Source organism: Podarcis erhardii (genome assembly GCF_964252035.2).
Source record: "Podarcis erhardii genome assembly, chromosome: 13".
Classification (NCBI taxonomy): Eukaryota; Metazoa; Chordata; class Lepidosauria; order Squamata; family Lacertidae; genus Podarcis; species Podarcis erhardii.
In genome coordinates this window covers 34,590,827-34,612,920 of record NC_138502.1, presented here as the reverse complement: position 1 = coordinate 34,612,920, position 22,094 = coordinate 34,590,827, and the positions used below count along the sequence as shown (strand labels likewise).

General features: G+C 45.5%; 1 protein-coding gene across 1 annotated transcript in view; it reads right to left on the bottom strand.

Moving 5' to 3' along the window:
- Positions 1–22,094, bottom strand: part of TMEM92 (transmembrane protein 92) — a 365,445-nt gene that overhangs the window by 201,919 nt on the left and 141,432 nt on the right. The window lies entirely within an intron of this gene.

Below are 22,094 nucleotides of genomic sequence, written 5' to 3'. Positions count from 1 at the left end.
GGTTCAGACCATTCAACTATGCCAGGCTGGATCTGGCATATCTAATTTCCCAGGGTGGTTTAACAATCAATCCCTCTTCTGGGAATTGTAGTCCTGTGAGAGGAATGAGGCCTCCTAACTACTCACAGTAGGACACAGGTGCCGCTGTGGTCTAAACCACAGAGCCTAGGGCTTGCCGATCAGAAGGTCGGCGGTTCGAATCCCTGCGACGGGGTGAGCTCCTGCTGCTCCTGCCAACCTAGCAGTTCAAAAGCACATCAAAATGTAAGCAGATGAATAGGTGGGAAGGTAAACGGCGTTTCCGTGCGCTGCTCTGGTTCACCAGAAGCAGCTTAGTCCTGCTGGCCACATGACCCGGAAGCTGTACACCGGCTCCCTTGGCCTATAGAGTGAGATGAACGCTGTAACCCCAGAGTTGGTGACGACTGGACCTAATGGTCAGGGGTCCCTTTACCTTTAACTACTCACAGCAGCCTTAACAAACTACAGCTCCCAGAATTCTTTGGTGGAAGCCATGATGGTTTAAAGCATGATCATGTAGTGTGAATGCTGTCCCGGCGTTCAGCTGCACTATGGGAAATGTATTATTAACCTTGGTAGACATCTACCCAAGAAAGCCAAGGGCTGGTGCTGGGCCCAGACATCTGCGATGGTCCGCACATCGTTGCTTTCCCCTTCTTGTTGCTTTCACTTCTTTGTTGTCATTAACCCAGAAGCCGTTAGTGGCAATTAATTACTGAAAAGCTGTTTTTCCTCCATCTTCATTGATTGGGAGATTTTCTCTTGAGTTAGTGCTTAATGACTTCTTGGAAGAAATTAGAAAACAGCATCGATTTTGGTTGCAGCAAATAAACTTTTATTTCCCCTTCCACCACCAAATCCTGTTCTTTTTTCGTCTTTCTTGATTTAGGTCAGGGGATCTGATTAAATGCACACAAGGCTGCTTCCACTACTACTGTCTTCTACTACTACCAGTCATTACACTTCATTGAGGTTGAGCAAGTGTTCTAGGCACTTAGAAAGAATGGAACAGCACCACAATCTTAGCCAGCTAGTGAGATGGAGCCCTCTATCCCAATGCCAACTACGGGATGAGAAGGTTACCCTGTATAATAAAACACACACACAACAAAACCAACAGTAAGACTTTTTGTGCAATGATGGTTGGAGCTCTCCACTCTGTAGCAAAGCCTCACTCGCATGTTACACTGAACCAAGGTACAAGGCTCTTTGTTACGCATGTGCAAGTCTTTATGTGAACTTCACCTTGGATCTACAGAAGCTGTCTAATCAAAGTTCTTAAGGCAAATTTTCTCTGTACCACCCTGTGTCCCAAATGCATCATTGCGCCTAGAGGCTAATCTTCCCTCAGTAGAATTATGGATCTGGCCTAGGGCACTTAACTATTGGCTTCGCCTAAACTCAAATCCCTCCGGTCTAATATCCCCAGTGCTGCAGGATTGTCACAAGAGTGCCTGGACTAAAATTGTCTACCAAACACTTCACTCTTGTGGTTTATCACCACAACAGCTACTCATTTTGGGTTTTAGTAAAGCAAACAGTCTAATTTGTCAGCGCCTAAATGATATCAAGAGTCAGAACAACTTGGCCACAATAAGGAAATTTTGCCCATGGTATGACTATTTTTCACCTTCCCATTTTGACTCTCTAGCACCCTATCTGCATAACCTAGCAATTCTAAAATATGGACATGCTTTTACTCTCGCAAGATTGAATGTATCGCCCTCGGCTGTACTTGAGGGACAATTCCAACAATTCCACACAAAAAACACTTACGTCCCTGTGGAGATGGCAGTACTGAGTCAGTAGCGCATGCCCTTCTGGCTTGCACTGTTTACAAAGCCTTGAGGAATGGGATTATGACCCTTCTTTTATTCTCCATTCTGGGTCACCCAACCACTGCCACAGTGTCCTTTCTCTTGGCAGTTCAAGATGAGTAGGTGACAGCAAAGTCTGCAAGGTTTTTAGCTAGGGCAATCAGAATAAGACCCACTATTTGACTATTGATTCCAAACCCTAAAATGTATTTTATATAATTGACTTTATTTTTCTATTCTTTGTATATCATATTGTTGTTTTATTGCTACGGCTGATGGCCAATGCAAATAAAGATTCATTCATTCATTCTTTGTGTGAAAGAGCTTAGACTTGTTGAATTGTATATCTCAACTCTTGAGTTACCAGGGTAGGCAGAATGTACATTCATTGCACACATTACCGGGAATGACTGTATGGGTGTGTACAGGTTAACTGCTTTGCTGCCCTTTCAGCACTGGACAAAGCCAGTTACGTTTTCTCCCCCTCCAGGATCTTAATAATTCCTTCTATTTCCGACGTTCGGGGTATGGGTGCCGTTACTTATGCATGGCCAAAATGACACCACCCAGACTGGCATAGTGGTTAGAGTGTTGGACTAGGACCAGGGCAGGATTTAGGTTTGATGAGGCCCTAAGCTACTGAAGGTAATGGGGCCCTTTATATGTCCAGCTGCCCTTTGTCAACAACAAATTGTCACTGTTTTTTGTGTTGAATATCTGCTATATGGTAATTTATGGATCTAATAGGTATCTAAAGCCATTTGCACATATAAAGGGCCCCATTACCCTCAGTAGCTTAAGGTAAAGGGACCCCTGACCATTAGGTCCAGTCGTGGATGACTCTGGGGCGCTCACCTCGCTTTATTGGCCAAGGGAGCTGGTGTTTCTCTGCAGACAGCTTCCGGGTCATGTGGCCAGCATGACCAAGCCACTTCTGGTGAACCAGAGCAGTGCACGGAAACACCGTTTACCTTCCCACCAGAGCAGTACCTATTTATCTACTTGCACTTTGATGTGCTTTTGAATTGCTAGATTGGCAGGAGTAGGGACCGAGCAATGGGAGCTCACTCAGTTGTGGGGATTCGAACTGCCAACCTTCTATCGGCAAGTCCTAAGCTCTGTGGTTTGACCCACAGCGCCACCCGCATCCCTTTCAGTAGCTTAGGGCCTCATCAAACCTAAATCCGGCCCTGCTGCAGCCCAACCAGACGCCTTCATCTTCCCCAGCTGCAACAAAACATCTCTCTCCCACACCAGTCTCTGCAGCCACAGCAGGTGCTGCAATGTCCCACCAGTTTGACGTCATCCACAAAGGTGCACTCCTCTGTGGACTCCTGAAACAGGTGGATGCCAACCATTCTTCTTATGTTTGGGCTGCTGTTTTTTTTTTTTTTTTCATGATTGTTTTGGACTGGGGTAGCCAATGGGGTGCCCTTCCGATTTGGTTGGGCTCCACATCTCAACATCTCTGAATACTGGCTGTAGTGAACCCAGGAATTTCTGGAGGGCTACTCCACTTTAAGGGACGCCGGTGGAGCTGTGGGTTAAACCACAGAGCCTAGGACTTTCCAATCAGAAGGTCGGCGGTTCAAATCCCCGCAAGGGGGTGAGCTCCCGTTGCTCGGTCCCTGCTCCTGCCAACCTAGAAGTTCGAAAGGACATCAAAGTGCAAGTAGATAAATAGGTACCACTCTGGTGGGAAGGTAAACAGCGTTTCCGTGCGCTGCTCTGGTTTGCCAGAAGCGGCTTAGTCCTGCTGGCCACATGAGCTGTATGCTGGCTCCCTCAGCCAATAAAGCGAGATGAGTGCCGCAACCCCAGAGTCGGCCACAACTGGACCTAATGGTCAGGGGTCCCTTTACCTTTACCTTTAGCCAATGGGGTGCCCTTCCGATTTGGTTGGGCTCCACATCTCAACATCTCTGAATACTGGCTGTAGTGAACCCAGGAATTTCTGGAGGGCTACTCCAGTTTTAGGCTGTTGACGTTGATGTGAACAGCAAATGGTGCTGCACCATATCAAATTTAGAGGGGCCGTAACCTCCAAGAAATGCTTTCTTCTTCTCAAGGTGATCTTGCCGGGGCAAATAACAGGGAGCTCTTGTTTCGCCAGTGGTACATTTACTCCCTGACTGCACCCAGGCAGAGCCTATTCTCTTCTTAATAGTTCGCACAACCGTGCCAGCCCACCTAGCTGAGCCAGCCATCTGCAGCTGCTTTCAGCCCAACAAAGGAGACATTGAATATAGGACTTGGAATGTTTTCTTGCTTGATCAAGGACGCAGCTAGAGATATGGTGGAGGCATTGTAATGCTTGGTGCACCATTGCTGTAAAAAGGAAGGTTGTCTCACCTGCGTACATAGCTGGTTGTCCACCACTCAGTCAGTAGAGCATGAGACTCTTAAACTCAGGGTCGTGGGTTTGAACCCCACCTTGGGCAAAAGATTCCTGCCTTGCAGGGGGTGGGACTTGACCCTCGTGGTCCCTTCCAGCTCTCCAATTCTATGATTCCTGCAGACACCTCCTCTTCAGGAGGTCTGTTCTGTATGATATAGGAACTGGGCCTTTACTGTGGTGGCACCTATCCTTTGTGACTTCCTCTTGGTACATACCAGATATATACCTATTGTCTTTTTGGGACATGGGTGGCGCTGTGGACTAAACCACCGAGCCTCTTGGGCTTCCTGATAAGAAGGTCGGCGTTTCAAATCCCCGTGATGGAGTGAGCTCTTGTTGCTCTGTCCCAGCTCTTGCCAACCCAGCAGTTCGAAAGCACACAAGTAGATAAATAGGTACCAATGCAGCGGGAAGGTAAACGGTGTTTCTGTGCACTCTGGTTTCCGTCACAGTGTTATGTTGCTCCAGAAGTGGTTTAGTCATGCTGGCCACATGACACAGAAAGCTGTCTGTGGACAAACGCTGGCTCCCTCAGCCTGAAACCTGAGGGAGTGCCACAACCCCATAGTCGCCTTTGACTGGACTTAACTTTAACTTAACCATCCAGGGGGTCCTTTACCTTTACCTTTTACTGTCTTTTTGCCTTTTACTTTCCTTTGTTGACAAGCCTTTTGCAAACAATCTTTGGGCTAGTAATATCCTAGCCGCCGTTATAGCATAGATAAAGAGTTTTTTCTTTTCTTTTGGCAAATCCTGACCTGAAATGCCTAATAAAAAGGCTTCTGGTCTTTTCACAAAAGTTATCTTCCAACTCTACAATTCTAAGCAGCTATCAAGTCTCCTTTTTAAAACCTCTAATGAAAACGAGTCCTTAGGATCCCACATTTGTTTTTAAAGTGAAGCGTTTATGTGCCACGGAGAAAGGTTGTGCTACGAGGCATGCTCCAATGTACATTAGCAGGCGCTTCATCTCACAGCAACAGGTTTAGGAGCAGGGGAAAGAGTACAATGTCCTTTTGAGCTTAAAAAACCTCCACCAGGCAGCAGCAGATTGAGGAAATGGTGGCTACTAAAAGGTGTAAAACAAATTGTGGAACGAAGGTTGTTTTTGGTTGTGTACACACTGCTGTTTACTCTGCATTCAGTGCGCTCCCACTGCTGGCTTTGGAAAGTGGTGTACATACAACATAACTCACAATCCATAGCTATCCTATTTCTTTTTCTAAATTTTATTTATACTTTTCAGATATATACATTTCACCAATTTTACAGTCATTTTAACATTTCAGAACTTGACTTCCTTCCCCCTCTTTCTGCGGTTCCTTAAATTTATTTTTAATATCTTCTGCATATCCAAATTTACTTAAGTTGCTCATTTATTTATCTTCTTTAAATATATAACCTTATGTAGCTGCAGGTTGTTACAATAATCTTGCCAGTGATTTTATCTGTTTACAATTTGTCTGTAAATATTCAATTAACCACTTCCATTCTTTTATAAAAAGTTTGTCAGCTTGATTTCTTATTCTTCTGGTAAGTTTCGCCATTTCTGCATATTCCATAAGTTTTTGGATCCATTCTTCATTTGCCGGGACTTCTTATTCTTTCCATTTTTGGAGCAAGTAACATTCTTGTTGCTGTATGAATAAATTTCTAAACAATTTTGGTAGTTCTATCCCTAGAATTCCAAAGAGAAAGACTTAAGGTTTTTTTTTCAAATGAACGTTATTTTAAACATCCTTTTCATTTTATTGTATATCATTTTCCAGTAATCCTTAACCTCACTACAAGACCACCATAGCTATCCTGTTTCTATCCAGTCATTTTTTACAGAAATGCTGCATGCTGGTGTGCCCCAGCCCCCTGAAAAAGAAACTAGCTTCAATCAGAATTAAGAACAACCTGGGAAAGGCAACCCAAACAATCAACTGGATGCAGCGACTCTCCTATGAAGGTTGCTGTGTTTGGGCCTTTTTAGGTGAGCAGAAAGTGACAGGATAGGAGTTTAAAGGATTATTCATGGAACGGAGAAAGAGGATAGAGAAGAGTTTGTTTTCTCCCGTGGACATCCAAGGAATAATAATAATAATAATAATAATAATAATAATAATAATAATAATATTTTATTTGTACCCCGCCCATCTCGCCGAGTTTCCCCAGCCACTCTGGGCAACTTCCACCACATATAAAAACATCAAGCATTCATAGTAACAATCTGATCCAATGCAAAAAGTCACAATAGCTTTAAAATAAACAACTTATATCAAACAAAGCGACATTCAACAAGCCATCAGAATCTAATAGTAAACAGTAAAATTAAACACCAGCAAATGATAATTAAACAGCTTACACTCATCAGCCACAATCTCTATAATCAATTTAAAAAACCCAGCAAATCGCAATGCATAAAATACCGCAAAGCATACAAACGGATCAAATTGAGGAACGAGGACACACATAAAACTATTGAAAATGCATCCATCTATCTCTGAACTCCTCTCTTCCCAGCTGCTGCTGCTGCTGTTGTTGTCGAGGTCATGGTCAAGGAAAGGCTGGGTCGGGGGAAGGCAGATAGAAACGCCATTGCCTGTTGAGGAATAGAAGGTCTCTCTCCCCTCACAGTTCTTCCTCTGGAGCAGCTCTTACGAAGCCTCCCAGGGCTGGAAGCTGAAGGTTGGAAAATCCAGGCCAGGTAAAAGAAAGCGTGCAGCTGAACTATGGAACTCCCTCCAGCAGGAAGCAGTGGATGGCTTTAAAAGAAAACCTAGCCAGATGAGTGGGGTATAAATATATTATTATTATTATTATTAGTATTAGTAGTAGTAGTAGTAGTAGTAGTATCCACTGTGCGAACAAGATGGGCCATTGGCCTGATCCAGCAACGTTATTCTTAGGTTCTTAATATCTTTACATTGTTAGCTGTATTTCACGCTGGTAATGTGTGCACAACCTTGGTTTTTGGCAGACCTCTTCGCACCCTCTGAAATGGCAGCTTCCCTATTAAAACGGAATGTCACCAAAACGCTGCTCATAGGAGAGCTCTGTTCTTCCAAGAGAACCAGCCAGTGGGCTGGAGAGAAACTGGGATCAAATTCCATGGAGAGCAAAACATCTCCCAATGGCAGTAAAGTAATTGTAGACTCTGGACGTAATGGCCTTATGCCACCCCCCCCCTTCCATGCACAAATACACTTTGCGTGGCTAGTTCCCGACCCCCACAGGTGGAAATAATGGCACATGATGCAATTATTAAGGTTAATAACCTTAATAATAATTAGGTGACGCTATCACCACCACTCTCCATGCTGCTCTGTCCCATCTGGAGCAGCCGGGGAGTTATGTGAGGCTGCTGTTTGTGGATTTTAGCTCTGCTTTTAACACTATCCTCCCCCATAGACTGGTGTCCAAGCTAGAGGCGATTGGACTCTCCAACTCCACCTGTCTCTGGGTTTTGGATTTTTTGTCAGAACGTTCTCAGAGGGTTAGAGTAGGGTCACATATGTCCAAAGCCCTTAGCCTTAACACCGGCTCACCACAGGGTTGTGTGTTGAGTCCCCTGCTCTTTACTCTCTACACGTATGACTGTACAGCCATCTATTCCAGCAACAAAATCATCAAGTTTGCTGATGACACTACGGTGGTGGGGCTCATTTCAGGAGGGGATGAGTCCGCCTATCGGGACGAGGTGGAGCGGCTCTGTGTTTGGTGTGGAGAGAACAATCTGGCTCTTAATACAGCTAAGACCAAGGAATTGGTGGTGGATTACAGGACAAAAAAGGCGGTCATTCAGCCCTTGTATATCAACGGGGAACGGGTGGAGAGGGTGGCGGAATTCAGGTTTTTGGGAGTGACTATCGATCAGGGCATGACTTGGAGCGCAAATACCACTGCTCTGGTGAAGAAGGCTCAGCAGAGAATTTATTTCCTCAGACTTTTAAAGAAGAACAATCTGAGTGAGAAACTGCTGGTGTCCTTCTACCGAGGCTCCATAGAGAGCATTCTCACATACTGTATTTGTGCTTGGTTCTCCAGTTGTACAGCTAGGGAGAAGAAGGTGCTCCAGAAGGTCATAACCACAGCCCAAAGGATTATTGGTCATCCTCTCCCATCTTTGGAAGAACTGTACGGTTCCCGTTGTCTTAGGAAAGCAAACAACATCATGCAGGATTCATCTCACCCGGGATACAGTCTGTTTGCACTACTGCCTTCTGGCAGGAGATATAGAAACATCAAGTCAAGGACAAATAGACTGAAAAATAGTTTCTATCCAAGAGCTGTGGCCTTTTTGAATGCTGTAACTCGATAGTGTGACCTGGAAGTTTGATGGGTGTGGGTGTGGGTGTGGCTGGAATGTGGTTTGTTTGGTTGTTGTTGCTGTTTTGCTTTTGTTGTTTTTTTAAGGGATGGCATCCAATTTCGTTGCACTGTGCAATGTTGCACTTGTGTAATGACAATAAAGAATCTATCTATCTAATGGGCTAAATAAAGGCCAAAACTTTATTGGTTACAGGTGATGAGCGGTATTGGCTTAGGCATTGGTCCTAACCAAGTATATCCGACTTCAGCCCGTCTGCTTGAAGTCCGGGAAGGGTTAACCACCAGTAGGGGGAATCCTGCTGATGCACATCAACTAGGAGCTCCCCCAGGGTCACTGATAGGGGGTGTGCCTTAGGCCCTAACCTCCCTAGGCTTCGGACAGGGCCACGCCCCCCAGAATCCTTTAACAGACTACCCTTCAATATGTGGGGCAGGTGATGGCACTACCTCCCCTCTTCCAGCTACAGAACTATACCAATGCCTAACCGCCAATATCCAGAAAGTTGTGGCAATTTGCTACGAGGCAGGTGAAAACCAAGTGGCTGGTGTCAATTTGCCAAGTGGAAAAATTCCTACCAGGTTCCTCAGTGGTGACCATCCAAGGTCCATAGCAAGGTCAAGGAATGAAAACCTATAGGGTGGGAGAAAAAGCTGGCGGGTGGCAAAGAGGGAGATCCCGATTGGCTGGCTAGGGGGTGACATGGCTGGGAATCCCTCCAATCGCGCGGGGCTGGTCTCTACCCACCGCACGCGTGAAGGGGCCGTGAAGCCCGCAACCCTACCTCCTCCTAAGGGCGGAAGTGGCTTTAGCAGATACTGTGTACCTCAAGATGTGTTGGGAGGGGCATCCTCATGCTGCTGAACGGGGGCCCTGGGCTTCTGCCCCACTCCCAAGTCCTGCCCTGAAGCTGCCACTACTCAGTAGATGTTGCAGTCATGTTCTGCAAGCTTTCAATTGGCATATTTGAAGGCAAGAAGGCCTTCTTGAAAGTGGCGCCTCCCCTATAGAAAGCCCTCCCACCTGGTGTCAAGGAGATAAAGAACTGCACAACTTTTAGAAGACATCTGAAGGCAGCCCTGTATCGGGAAGTTTTTAATGTTTGATGTTTTATTATGCTTTCATATGCGCTAGAAGCTGCTTAGAGTGGCTGGGGTATAAATAATAAAATTATTCCTCTACCTGGCACGCGGGTGCCGTTGTGGTCTAAATCACTGAGCCTCTTGGGCTTGCTGATTGGAAGGTCAGAGGTTCGAATCCCCGTGACAGGGTGAGCTCCCGTTGCTCTGTCCCAGCTCCTGCCAACCTAGCAGTTTGAAAGCACACCAGTGCAAGTAGATAAATAGGTACCACTGTGGCAGGAAGGTAAATGGCGTTTCTGTGCGCTCTGGTTTCCGTCCCGGTGTTCTGTTGCGCCAAAAGTGGTTTAGTCATGCTGGCCACATAACCCAGAAAGCTGTCTGTAGACAAAAGCTGGCTACCTTGGCCTGAAAGTGAGATGAGCGCTGCAACCCCATAGTCGCCTTTGACTGGGCTTAACCACCCAGGGGTTCTTTACCTTTACCTTTTACCTATAACTCAGGTATGCCTCAGAACATGGGAAAGGTGTCCATTGTTCACTCACTAGCCTAGCTTAGGGTGACCAAATGCCCAGAATCAGGGGGGACAACCTGAATAAAATATTGGGGGCCCCAGGTATGCTCCACCCCACATAACCAATCACATGACATGGTGCACACACACCATTTGAATAGCAATGCCCATCAACTTTTTTAGGGGTTGGAGCTGACCACCTCAAATATTTTATTGGGGGATCTATGCCAACCTAGCAGTTCGAAAGCACGTCAAAGTGCAAGTAGATAAATAGGTTCCGCACCAGCAGGAAGGTAAACGGTGTTTCCGTGCGCTCCTCTGGTTCGCCAGAAGCGGCTTACTCATGCTGGCCACATGACCCGGAAGCTGTACGCTGGCTCCCTCGGCCAATAAAGTGAGATGAGCGCCGCAACCCCAGAGTCGGCCACGACTGGACCTAATGGTCAGGGATCCCTTTACCTTTTTACCTTGGGTTAAGAACTTAATTTGTTCTGGAGGTCCGTTCTTAACCTGAAACTGTTCTTAACCTGAGGTACCACTTTAGCTAATGGCGCCTCCCACTGCTGCCACGCTGCCAGAGCATGATTTCTGTTCTCATCCTGAGGTAAAGTTCTTAACCCGAGGTACTATTTCTGGGTTAGTGGAGTCTGTAACCTGAAGCGTCTGTAACCTGAAGCGTCTGTAACCCAAGGTACCACTGTAATTAGATAGAAAGGAGAATTTAACAGCAGGCAAGCTGTATTCCTTCCACTTTGCCCTCCTCCACAGCCATTAGAGGCACGAGCCCCCAGCCATTCCCATAACACAATCCTGAGCATCTGGTCACCCTAACCTTCCTGGAACGAACTAAATCCGAACCGTTTGTTGTAGCTCTGTTCCTCTTGGCTGTTCCCCCTACCACCCACTGCCTGCTTTTGCAAATGAGTTTGGGGAGGGAGGGCAGCTGGAGAAATGCAATACTAGGAAAAACAAGAGCCCCAGCGGGAGCGATGGGGGGAGGTTAGATTGAGAGCCAAGCCATGCTCTGATTGCCTACCTTTATTCCTCAGTACCTGGCCTGCTCTCCTGCCATGCCTTGGAGAATAAGCCTGATTGTGTTAGCAGCTTTCATTTAGCCAACCGCCTGCTAATACAGACACACCTGAGCGACTAAATGGACTCCCTGCTTTCTGTACTTATTACTCAGAATGTTTTGCAACTGAGCCGCCACGCTTGGCTTCGAGAGAAAGCTCCAGAGGTGGATGTAACTTGCACACGGATGAACAGACACTGGTCTTGTTTACGCTGCCTGTTCTCCTGGGTACAATACGGGGCGGGGGGTGGGCAGAAGGACACAGCAGGAAGTGCAGAGTTCTTGGCTCAGGGCTTATGCACAGACAAGAGGGGTTAGACTGCACCCATCCTTTGTCCTCTTTCTTCCTGGCCTTGGGTTGCAGGCAGCCAGAGAATCAGAGAAGAGAAGCCTCTTGATTTCAACCTCAGTTGCTGCTCCCTAAGCCATGCCTCTTTCCTTTCCCAGCCTTGCTTCTCTGTTCACCTGCCCTTAGATCACAGATTTGGAAGAGACCCTAAGAATCACCTAGTCCCTGAAACACAGGAATCTCAGCTAATGTCACACGGCCCACAGTGGTTGTTTAAATGGCCCACAAGCCGCCCCCAAATTGAGCCCATGCGCTGCGCTAAACTGATGCAGCGTAGAGCGGCGACTCGCTTCCGTGGAACCATAAATCGCATCTGCGCAGACACAGACACTAGAAATCGCATCTGTGCAGACACAATCTGGCCCGTGGAGCGATCTCTGTGGGAGTGAACCATCCCAGGTGAGGTAAACCTTGCCTACCCCTGAATTAAAGGCACAACGGATAGAGACACCTTCACAAGAAATGCAAACCTCTTTCTTTAACCATGTTAATGACCAGAATCAAGACCTTTTTATACCAACCGCTCAATATTCTCAGTGGAGGGGTTACGTTAAGTAATATGTTTGGATGTTGAATGTGTAGGTCTATGTCGAGAGACAACGGATAAAACAAACACCATTAGCTGTACTGCTGGATAAGGGTTTAATGGTTATTGTATTTGTTTAAAAACCAATAATAGATTTGGTTTTTGGTTTAAAAAGGAACATGTAGCTGTCTCATGCAGGGATCAAACCTGCAACCTTGGTGTTATCAGCACCATGTTCTAACCCAGGCATAGGCAAACTCCAGCCCTCCAGATGTTTGTAGCTGAATGGGAAAATGTTTCCCCCTCCCAATGTTTTAAAGTAAGCCTAACTCTTGCTTTTGCAACAGGGATGTCCCTCCCTGCCACAGCATTAAAAAAAAACCCTGTACTGCAAAGTAGGATCCCATCATTACTGTGCTGGGCCCGGGGGTAACCCATGAAACACGGTCCAGGACCAGTCCAGAATCCAAAGGTTCCGCTAGGAGTCAGTCTGACAGGGCCAAGGAAGGACACGAGTCAGGAAACCAGGCAAGGACAGGTACAGGATCTAGCATACAGCAATGTTGCTCCCGCAACCTGGGGTGGGGTCCGACAGCCTTTTATCTTTATTGGGGTAGTGGCCGGTCCTGATCCCCTGGTGACTCACCTCCCTGTTTCGCCCGAAGGTGAGCACTCCTCCTGCGAGTACTCAGGTCTCTTCTTCTCTCAGACCTTAGTCTCTGCAGCTCGGGAGACATCGGTGGGTTACTAGACCCAGGGGCCGCCTCAGCCTCCCCTGACCAAACCAGTAGTGGAGCAGGTGTAAGTGATGGCCCAGCTGAAGGCAACAAGGTGATCCCCACATCTGGAGCCAGGACAAGCTCAGGCCCCTGACTCGGCCCAGCTGGTGTTTGTTGCAGGGGAACCTGTGCAGACTGGGACTCTTCAGGATCAGGCCCCAGACTTGGTTCAGATGATGCCTGAGGCAGAGGATCCAGTGCAGACTGAGACTCCTCTGGTTCTGAGTCCCAGGCCACCACAATTACAGTATCTAAGGAACTTGGGGGGGGGAGGTGTGGGGCAGGCTGTTGAGGACACTCACAATGTGATGCTTTGCCTTATAGGGATGGGTGGATATATCAGGTTCTGCTTCTCTCACTGCCTCATCGCTCCCATTTTAAGTTCAGTTCTCCACAATTTTGCATCCGCTGGTGAATATTTTCATGAAAATTCATCAGCATTTTTGCACGGATTTCTCCCCCAACCCACATTTTTACATGCCCCCATATACGTTTGCAGTAATAGAATTCAGTATTACATGTCATCCCCCCCAAAAACATGCATTTATAGGCACACATGACCTCATAATATGCATATTTACACAGTTTGTGGCCGGAGACCTGGATTGCAAAATTCGGAGACGTGTGACATTTGAAGAATGGTTTTGTATTGGTTCCCATGTTGTTTTGGAAATGGCTCCTCCATCCCTGCTTGCCTCTCACACACCACGCAACGGGAGCTTACAAACACTACAGTGAGAAACGATTGTGTGGAAGATATGTGGGTGTGTGAACATGGATTGAAGTAGGGAAATCCTCACCTCGGGAGAAATGGCACATTTTGTGCACATGTGAAGGGCTTCTGCTGCTGGGCTGCTTCTAAAGAACTGCCAAGAATGTCTCACCTACGCTGGTGAGAAGGCTAAGACCTTATCAATGCCTGCAATGAAGGGAGGTGGGATGACTATATCTATGTACGACAGGGTTTCATGGAAAGAAGGGCAATATTTCTGAGGAGCAATGGTGGTTAACTGCTGGCGTATGCGCATGTGAGCAGGCAGCTGAGTTTGCTTTGCAGCCAGTTCTGTGGCTCCCAATGACCTTGAAGCTCATGCACTGCACACCTCCATTGCCTGGGGATACACTCTCCCCGCTGCGCACATGAGTTTTCTCTCGGGTGAGAGGAGGGTCACTTGCTAACGGTGTCGGTGGCATTGGAGGAAGATGTCTGTAAACTGGGTACTCTTCTGAGGCAAGGAAGGGGCATGGCTGAAGAAGCTTTCGGTATTAGGAGCTGGCAGACCTTGCTGTACCACAAGGTCTCGGCCCAGTATACCTGAAGGAGCATCTTCACCCCCATCGTTCAGCCCGGACACTGAGGTCCAGCTCCGAGGGCCTTCTGGCAGTTCCCTCGCTGTGAGAAGTGAAGTTACAGGGAACCAGGCAGAGGGCCTTCTCAGTAGTGGTGCCAGCCCGGTGGAACGCCCTCCCATCAAGTGTCAAGGAAATAAACAACTATCTGACTTTTAGAAGACATCTGAAGGCAACCCTACTTAGAGAAGTTTCAAATGCTTGATGTTTTATCGTGTTTTTAATATTCTGTTGGGAGCCGCCCAGAGTGGCTGGGGAAACCCAGCCAGATGGGTGGGGTATAAATCAATTGTTGCTGTTGTTGTTGTTCCTTTACAGTGATTTCTATCTGTAATTATATCACTTTAAAAGATGCATACAGTCATGCCTTGGTTGCTGAATGCCTTGGAACTCGTACGTTTCGGCTCCTGAACGATCAAAAACCGGAAGTGAGTGTTTCGGTTTTCGAACGCTTTTCAGAAGCCGAACGTCTGTTGTGGCTTCCGCGGCTTCTGATTGGCTACAGTATGCTCCTGTAGCCAATCAGAAGCTGCACCTTAGTTTTTGAATGGTTCTGGGAGTCGAGCGGACTCCAGGAATGCATTCCGTTTGAGAACCAAGGTATGGCTGTATACTCAATCATTCAACCATTCTAAAGGGCTAATTTTCATGAAACATGTTCCTTTGGGGGGGGGATAATTTTTATTTGATTTTACAAGTGTGAGGACTTTTAGACCAGCGGTCAATCTAGCTCAATATAGCTTACACTGACTGACAGTATCCCTCCAGGGTTTCAGATGGGTCTACAACTAAGCTATGGCCCTTCCCAAGAAAGCTAGCTCAGATGCAGGGAAGGACCCTGTCCCATCACTGGGGTCATCCAGCTTCCAAACATCATTCAGCTTCGGTGTGTGGATTGGGAAGACAGCACCATCTTGTCCTCCCACAAGTTTTCTCCAGCCTGATTCACTTGTAGACCCACCTTGTCCAATCCGTCACTTCAGTTTTTGAGGGACTGTTGACGTCTGAGATTACAGCAGCATCCAATTTTCCTTCTTCAGCTGGAGCCATCAGACGACAAGCTGGCAAGTTCCGCAGTGGTTTATATGACTACGACTAAGCGATCCTTTTATTTATTTTGGCGCAGGCTTCAGAGAATGGATTTGTCAGGGCTGTTCTGAGCAGTAAGTGATATCCATGATAGGATTTGTCAGACGGGCCTCGTCATCTCTCCGAATGGCGCGTCTCGCCCACAAGGCTGGTTTTCCATCCATCATGGAGGCTTGGGCTATCTCTGCCTTCTGAAAAGACCCCTGGGGGACTTTGTAAGGAGGAGATCAATATTGCATGATGTCCACTTAAAACGACAGCAGGGGAAATGAAAGGAGGACAGGGTGCGCACGATAACCTTCCAGCCGATCCTTCCCTCGAGCAACCTCTGCGCACATGCGCTACTTTGAATCCTGGTCCAGGAGTAACTACAAAAGTGAAACCAGGCCTGCTCTTACAAAAGAATTAGGACAGGCTGAAGGAACTGAAGAGATGTTGCCTGCAGAAAACAAAACTTTGTGTGTGTGTTTCTGGGAACCATGTGGAGAGGGGCGCCCTCTAAGATTTCCAAAGATGTAAAGAAGGAAGTCAAGTTTTGAAATGTTAAAATGACTCTAAAACTATTGAAATGTATATAACTGAAAATTAAATACTACTACTACTACTTTGTTGTTGTTTAGTCATTTAGTCGTGTCCGACTCTTCGTGACCCCATGGACCAGAGCACGCCAGGCACTCCTGTCTTCCACTGCCTCCCGCAGTTTGGTCAAACTCATGCTGGTAGCTTCGAGAACACTGTCCAACCATCTTGTCCTCTGTCGTCCCCTTCTCCTTGTGCCCTCCATCTTCCCCAACATCAGGGTCTTTTCCAGGGAGTCTTCTCTTCTCATGAGGTGGCCAAAGTATTGGAGTCTCAGCTTCAGGATCTGTCCTTCCAGTGAGCACTACTGATAATAATAATAATACCTACGGGACCGCCTCTTCTGGTATGCCCCATGGAGGACCTTAAGGTCTGCAAATAATAACACCCTGAAGATCCCAGGCCCCAAGGAGATAAGACTGGCCTCAACCAGAGCCAGGGCCTTTTCAGCCATGGCCCCGGCCTGGTGGAACACTCTCTCACAAGAGACCAGGGCCCTGTGGGATTTGACATCATTCTGCAGGGCCTGCAAGATGGAGCTGTTCCACCAGGCCTTTGGTCGGGGTTTAGTCTGATTCTTTTCTTTCTGTATAAGAACAAGCATTAAAGAGGCCTCCTAGCCCACTCACAGGTCCTTTATAAGACCAGTGGTAACAGTTGGTCCTGGAGAATATTAACCACTCTCAATTTTACCCGTGGACTGCCATCTGTCCAGATTTTAATTTGCTCTGAACTAATTTTAAGATGTATTTTAATTAATTAATTGCCTGTTTTATGTTTTTATGTTCTTTGTATACTGCGTTAGTTTTATGATGTTAGCCGCCCTGAGCCCAGCTCCGGCCAGGGAGGACGGGGTACAAATAAAAATTTAAAATAAATTTATTATTGATAATAATAAACCTGGTTTATCCAGGTTCAGACCATGTGCATGGCTTACAAGCCACTTTGCAGTTCTAGACCAAGTATTTAGGAACATTTTATCAATTTTTGTAACCTAAGTTTTTCTGCCTCTGTTTTCTTGCTGCTCTGTGGAAAAGCACATGAATCTGACCTTTGAAGAGTTTGTAAGTAACCATTTTAACTTACCGATCATGTGGTCTCTTTCAGTGCTAAGGGAAGAAAGGGAAACTTTGGAAAGAAACTTAAAAGGGGTTATTTTAAAGGTCTAACAGCCTATAATTCCACTCTTTACTTTGGTGCATGTTTTATGATTTTAAATCTCTGCTGGGGCGCTCTCACCAAAGAGTACTTGCCCCAAACCTGGATCTAGACATCCAATGAATTCTCCTTTCATTCTTTTAAAGTAGAAATACCAAGAGGCAATAAGTTATTGACATCTTAGCACCACATCTCTATTCGGGTAAAAATTGCACAGAGCTCCACCATATTGCATAATCCAGGGTGGCGTGATAATGGCGCTTGGCCCCATGGCCTGCAACACCGATGCCCTGAAATATTAACCACTAAAGCTGTAATGTTAATGAAACGAAACCACAAAAGGGTAACTAATCAGTCCATAAAGCGAGGATTTGGATGACTATTGATTAGGTGGGGAGAAATTTCTCTGATGCAATCAGAGTTTTAATGGGAGATTGGACAGCAAAGCAATGATTAATGAACAAATCATCCATCCTTCTAATTAAGAGGAGTGAGAAGAGGCCAGTTGGCTGCCTGGTGACGTACGGAGTTGTGTGCCTCACCGTGAGAAGGTGCACAAGGGCAAAGTTGTGTGTGTGTGAAGCTTTTTATGGATGTCTGAAAACCTGGGGGTTGCAAGCACATTTATTAATTTTTTTACCAACACATTTTAAAATGGGTATTTAAATATGCACTTTAATGCAAATTGTTGTGCAGCTTAGATTAGTTTGGAAATGAGGCTCAGTGGATTTATGTGTAAAAGTAACAAGAACTGGAAGTCAAAAAATATCCCCAGCAGTGGAAAAACTTGAAACTGCTACTGCGTGCTATATTAATGAATGAAATTTAACATTCCTTTAGACACCTGTGATGAAGAAAAGCAGATGACATGCTTTTTGGAGCCAGGCTAAACCTCCAAGAAATGAAAGTAGGCCTGTGTCGAAATGTCTATTCTCACCTGAGCCTTTCTAGCCACCCTCCACATGACAGTTCTAAAACCTCTTTTCTGCTTGCTGTCCTCCGTGTACATTCATTCAGCCATAGCCGGCCCTATCGTTTGATAGGCAGGCAACTGGTTCATACATTGACCAAAGCAGCCGCACTTTCCCTCAGCTTAAAGATGTTCAACTGATGCTCTTGATTCTCTTGATTCATGAGTATCTCGTGAATCAAGATGCTCTTGATTCTCTCATGAACCAAAATCTGCAAGGGAGGCCATCTCTGATTTCACACATGCTGCCCACTTAGATAGAAAGATCAGCCAACCAGTAGACTGATCAGTCAATCAGTCTATCCCAGGCATAGGCAAACTCAGCCCTCCAGATATTTTGGGACTACAACTCTCATCATCCCTAGCTAACAGGACCAGTGGTCAGGGATGATGGAAATTGTAGTCTCAAAACATCTGGAGGGGTTGGTTTGCCTATGCCTGGTCTATCCATCTATCTATTCATTTATGTATCTATCTATCTAGCTATCTAGCTATCATCTATCTATCCATTCACCTATCCATCCTCTTTCTAGCTTTCTAGTTTGTGTGTCTATATCTATTTGTCTGTCTGTCATCTCTCATCTGCCTATTGTCTACCTATGTGTATGTGTCTATCTTGTCATATGTGTGTGTGGTGCGTATGGAATATAAGGTCTCTGCCCTGGGAATCTTGCAATCTAAAAGTCAACACAGGAGTAACAACAGAAGGAGGGCAGGGATGCGGTGGCAGACGTAAACAGGGAAGCTATATGCCGTTGTTTCAGCTGCATCTGTTGTACATAGGCTTAGTTACATGCTGAGCTGCAGCAGCATAAGGTTGCCAAATCCCAAAGGGAACAAGGTGCTCCTGCACCTTTCAGAGTTGCACAGGGAATTTCTGCTTGTTTGGCAATTACGTCTCTTGCCTGGCTAACTCATGAATGGGACCCTCCATTAGATTTTGACCCTTGCAAGATCCAGCAACTGGAAGGGACTCAGGCATCATGCATTGTAACTCCCCCTTACCCAAAAAAACTCACAACAATGTTTTGGAAATATGGGGAAGAGATGCATGAGATGCTTGCCCATCCAGTGAAACTCAAGACAGCGAATGATAGTTCATTAGGTTTGGCTGGGCTAGAGAGGACGTGATTGAGGAACTTTTCAGAAGTACAGTGGTACCTTGGTTTTAGAACAGCTTAGCTTATGAACAACTTGGAAATAGAACGCTGCAAACACAGAAGTACGTAGGTGTTTGGTTTGTGAACTTTGCCTTGGAAGCGGAACATGTTCTGCTTCCCGTCAAGTGTCTTCCGTTTGTAAATTGAGTCCCCTGCTGCTAATCAGAGGCTTCCTGTTGAGTCTGTTGGCTCCCAAGCACTCATGCAACACAGAGGTGATATTTGGAGCTTTTGGTTTTGCTTTTTTTGCTTTTGTTTGTGTGGCTTCTTCGTTTTTGTGACTGTGACTTGTTCTTTGTTTTATGGGACTGACTTGTGGCTGTGGCTTGTGACTTGGTTTTTGTGACTTGGTTTTTGTGACTTGGTTTTTGTGACTGTGTGGAACCCAGTTCAGCTACTGATTGATTGATTGTGTGACTGCAGAAATGGATAAAAGCCCCCATCCAAACAATGACTATCATCAGTGCACATAAGAATATTTTTTTAATCATCTACAATACTGTCTTGTTTATTTTATAGTACAGTGGTACCTCAGGTTAAGTACTTAATTCGTTCCGGAGGTCTGTTCTTAACCTGAAACTGTTCTTAACCTGAAGCACCACTTTAGCTAATGGGGCCTCCCACTGCCGCCACACTGTTGGAACACGATTTCTGTTCTCATCCTGAAGCAAAGTTCTTAACCTGAGGTACTATTTCTGGGTTAGTGGAGTCTGTAACCTGAAGTGTATGTAACCTGAAGCGCCTGTAACCCGAGGTACCACTGTACAGTACATTGATCATTGCTTTCATTTTATGGATCAGTGGTCTCGTTACACAGTAAAATTCATGTTAAATTGCTGTTTTGGGCTTGCTTTGAAAAGTCTGGACTGGATTAATCCATTTTGCATTACTTTCTATGGGAAAGCGTGCCTTGGTTTTGGAACGCTTTGGTTTTGGAACAGATTAAGTTTGGGAACCAAGGTACTACTGTATTGGAGATTGCATGTTGTCATTATGCCTAGGTAGGGGTGGAAGGATCTCTCAAATTTGATTCTCTCCATTTCTCATTTTGCCAATGTTAAATTCAGTTGTCCACATTTCTGCAGCAATTTGTGCTCCCACCACCGCTCCCTGGGCTCTGAGCCTTCTTCCCTTGGTAGTTCCCCAGCTGGTTCCTTTTGTTTGCATTCCTGTGGTTTTTTACAATTTGTTCCTGCAATTGTCAGAGGTTCTCTGTTGCAAATGACCACAGTCTATTGATATTCAATGAGATCCAGCAGTTACTTGCATTTCGAATTTTTCTCCATGATACAGATAGGTTGGTCTGACTCAAGGTTGTGGAGATTATTTGCAAACGCAGAAATAAGTTTAAAGTGTTACAACTGCAGGCAATACATATTGTGTCCCTAGAAAACTATCATCATAAAACAGCTTATGAGATGATGTGAAGGATCTATGTTAATATACCCCTTTGCCATTCCCAGGAAACAATTTTTTGTTCCTTCGTCAGATAAGGTTTCTGCTAATTAGAAAATGCAAAGGGCGCTGGCCTTTGAAAGCTTCTGTCATGCTTGTTAACCTATAAAGTGCCACAATAGACTTTTATTTTTGCAGCAATGGACTAACACATTGAAACCCCACCTGGGCAATCTTCTAAATGACAATTGCAAGTTTGCAATCTAGGAAGCTGCCCAAATTTTTGCAGCAAAAAAATAATCACAGACTGAATGAAATGAAATGCAGTGTCTTGTTATAATGGCGCTACTTATTTACTTGTTTAGGTGATCTAAATAAATTTATGGATTCATTTATTAAATGTATACCCTCCAACAAATTATTAGCGTAGGTTGTCAACAAATATAAAAAACACAGTAAAGGGACATGATAAAGTGTCAGGGACTGGGTACTTTTTATCATATGTGGTGGACAAGTTGGGAAGTAAAAGCTTTCTGGGAAATTATATATAATGAGCTGAAAAAAATGTTTAATATAACTTTTGTTAAAAAACACTGGAGGCTTTTTTGTTAGGTATTAGAGACGTGGAACTACCCAAACAAAATAAAAGACTCTTTAAGTATGCAACAACCACAGCAAGTATGGTTTTCCCAGTAGTGATGTATGGAAGTGAGAGTTGGACCATAAAGAAGGCTGATCGCTGAAGAATTAATGCTTTTGAATTATGGTGCTGGAGGAGACTCCTGAGAGTCCCATGGACTGCAAGAAGATCAAACCTATCCATTCTGAAGGAAATCAGCCCTGAGTGCTCGCTGGAAGGACAGATCCTGAAGCTGAGGCTCCAATACTTTGACCACCTCATGAGAAGAGAAGACTCCCTGGAAAAGATCCTTATGTTGGGAAAGATGGAGGGCACAAGAAGGGGACCTGAAGCGTATGTAACCTGAAGCGTATGTAACCTGAAGTGTATGTAACCCGAGGTACCACTGTATGTATGTATGTATGTATGTATGTATGTATGTATGTATGTATAAATAATCAATCAATTTGTTGTTGTTGTTTTAAAGAATCAAAAAGTAAACTTGGCAGAATTTCTTAGTCCGAGGTGAGATTTTTCTTGGACACCCAAACACAGTGGTACCTCGGGTTACATAGGCTTCCGGTTACAGACTCCGCCAACCCAGAACTAGTACCTCGGGTTAAGAACTTTGCTTCAGGAAGAGAACAGAAATTGTGCTCCAGCGGCGCAACGGCAGCAGGAGGCCCCATTAGCTAAAGTGGTGCTTCAGGTTAAGAACAGTTTCAGGTTAAGAATGGACCTCTGGAATGAATTAAGTACTTAACCTGAGGTACCACTGTACTGTAGAACCTCAGAATATTCGCATAGTATCCTACTGAAATTTTCCACCAACCCCTTTGATTTTGACATGGCCACCCTAGCCAGATAGAAATGTGACAAGTCTGTGGCTGATGGATTCCAGCAC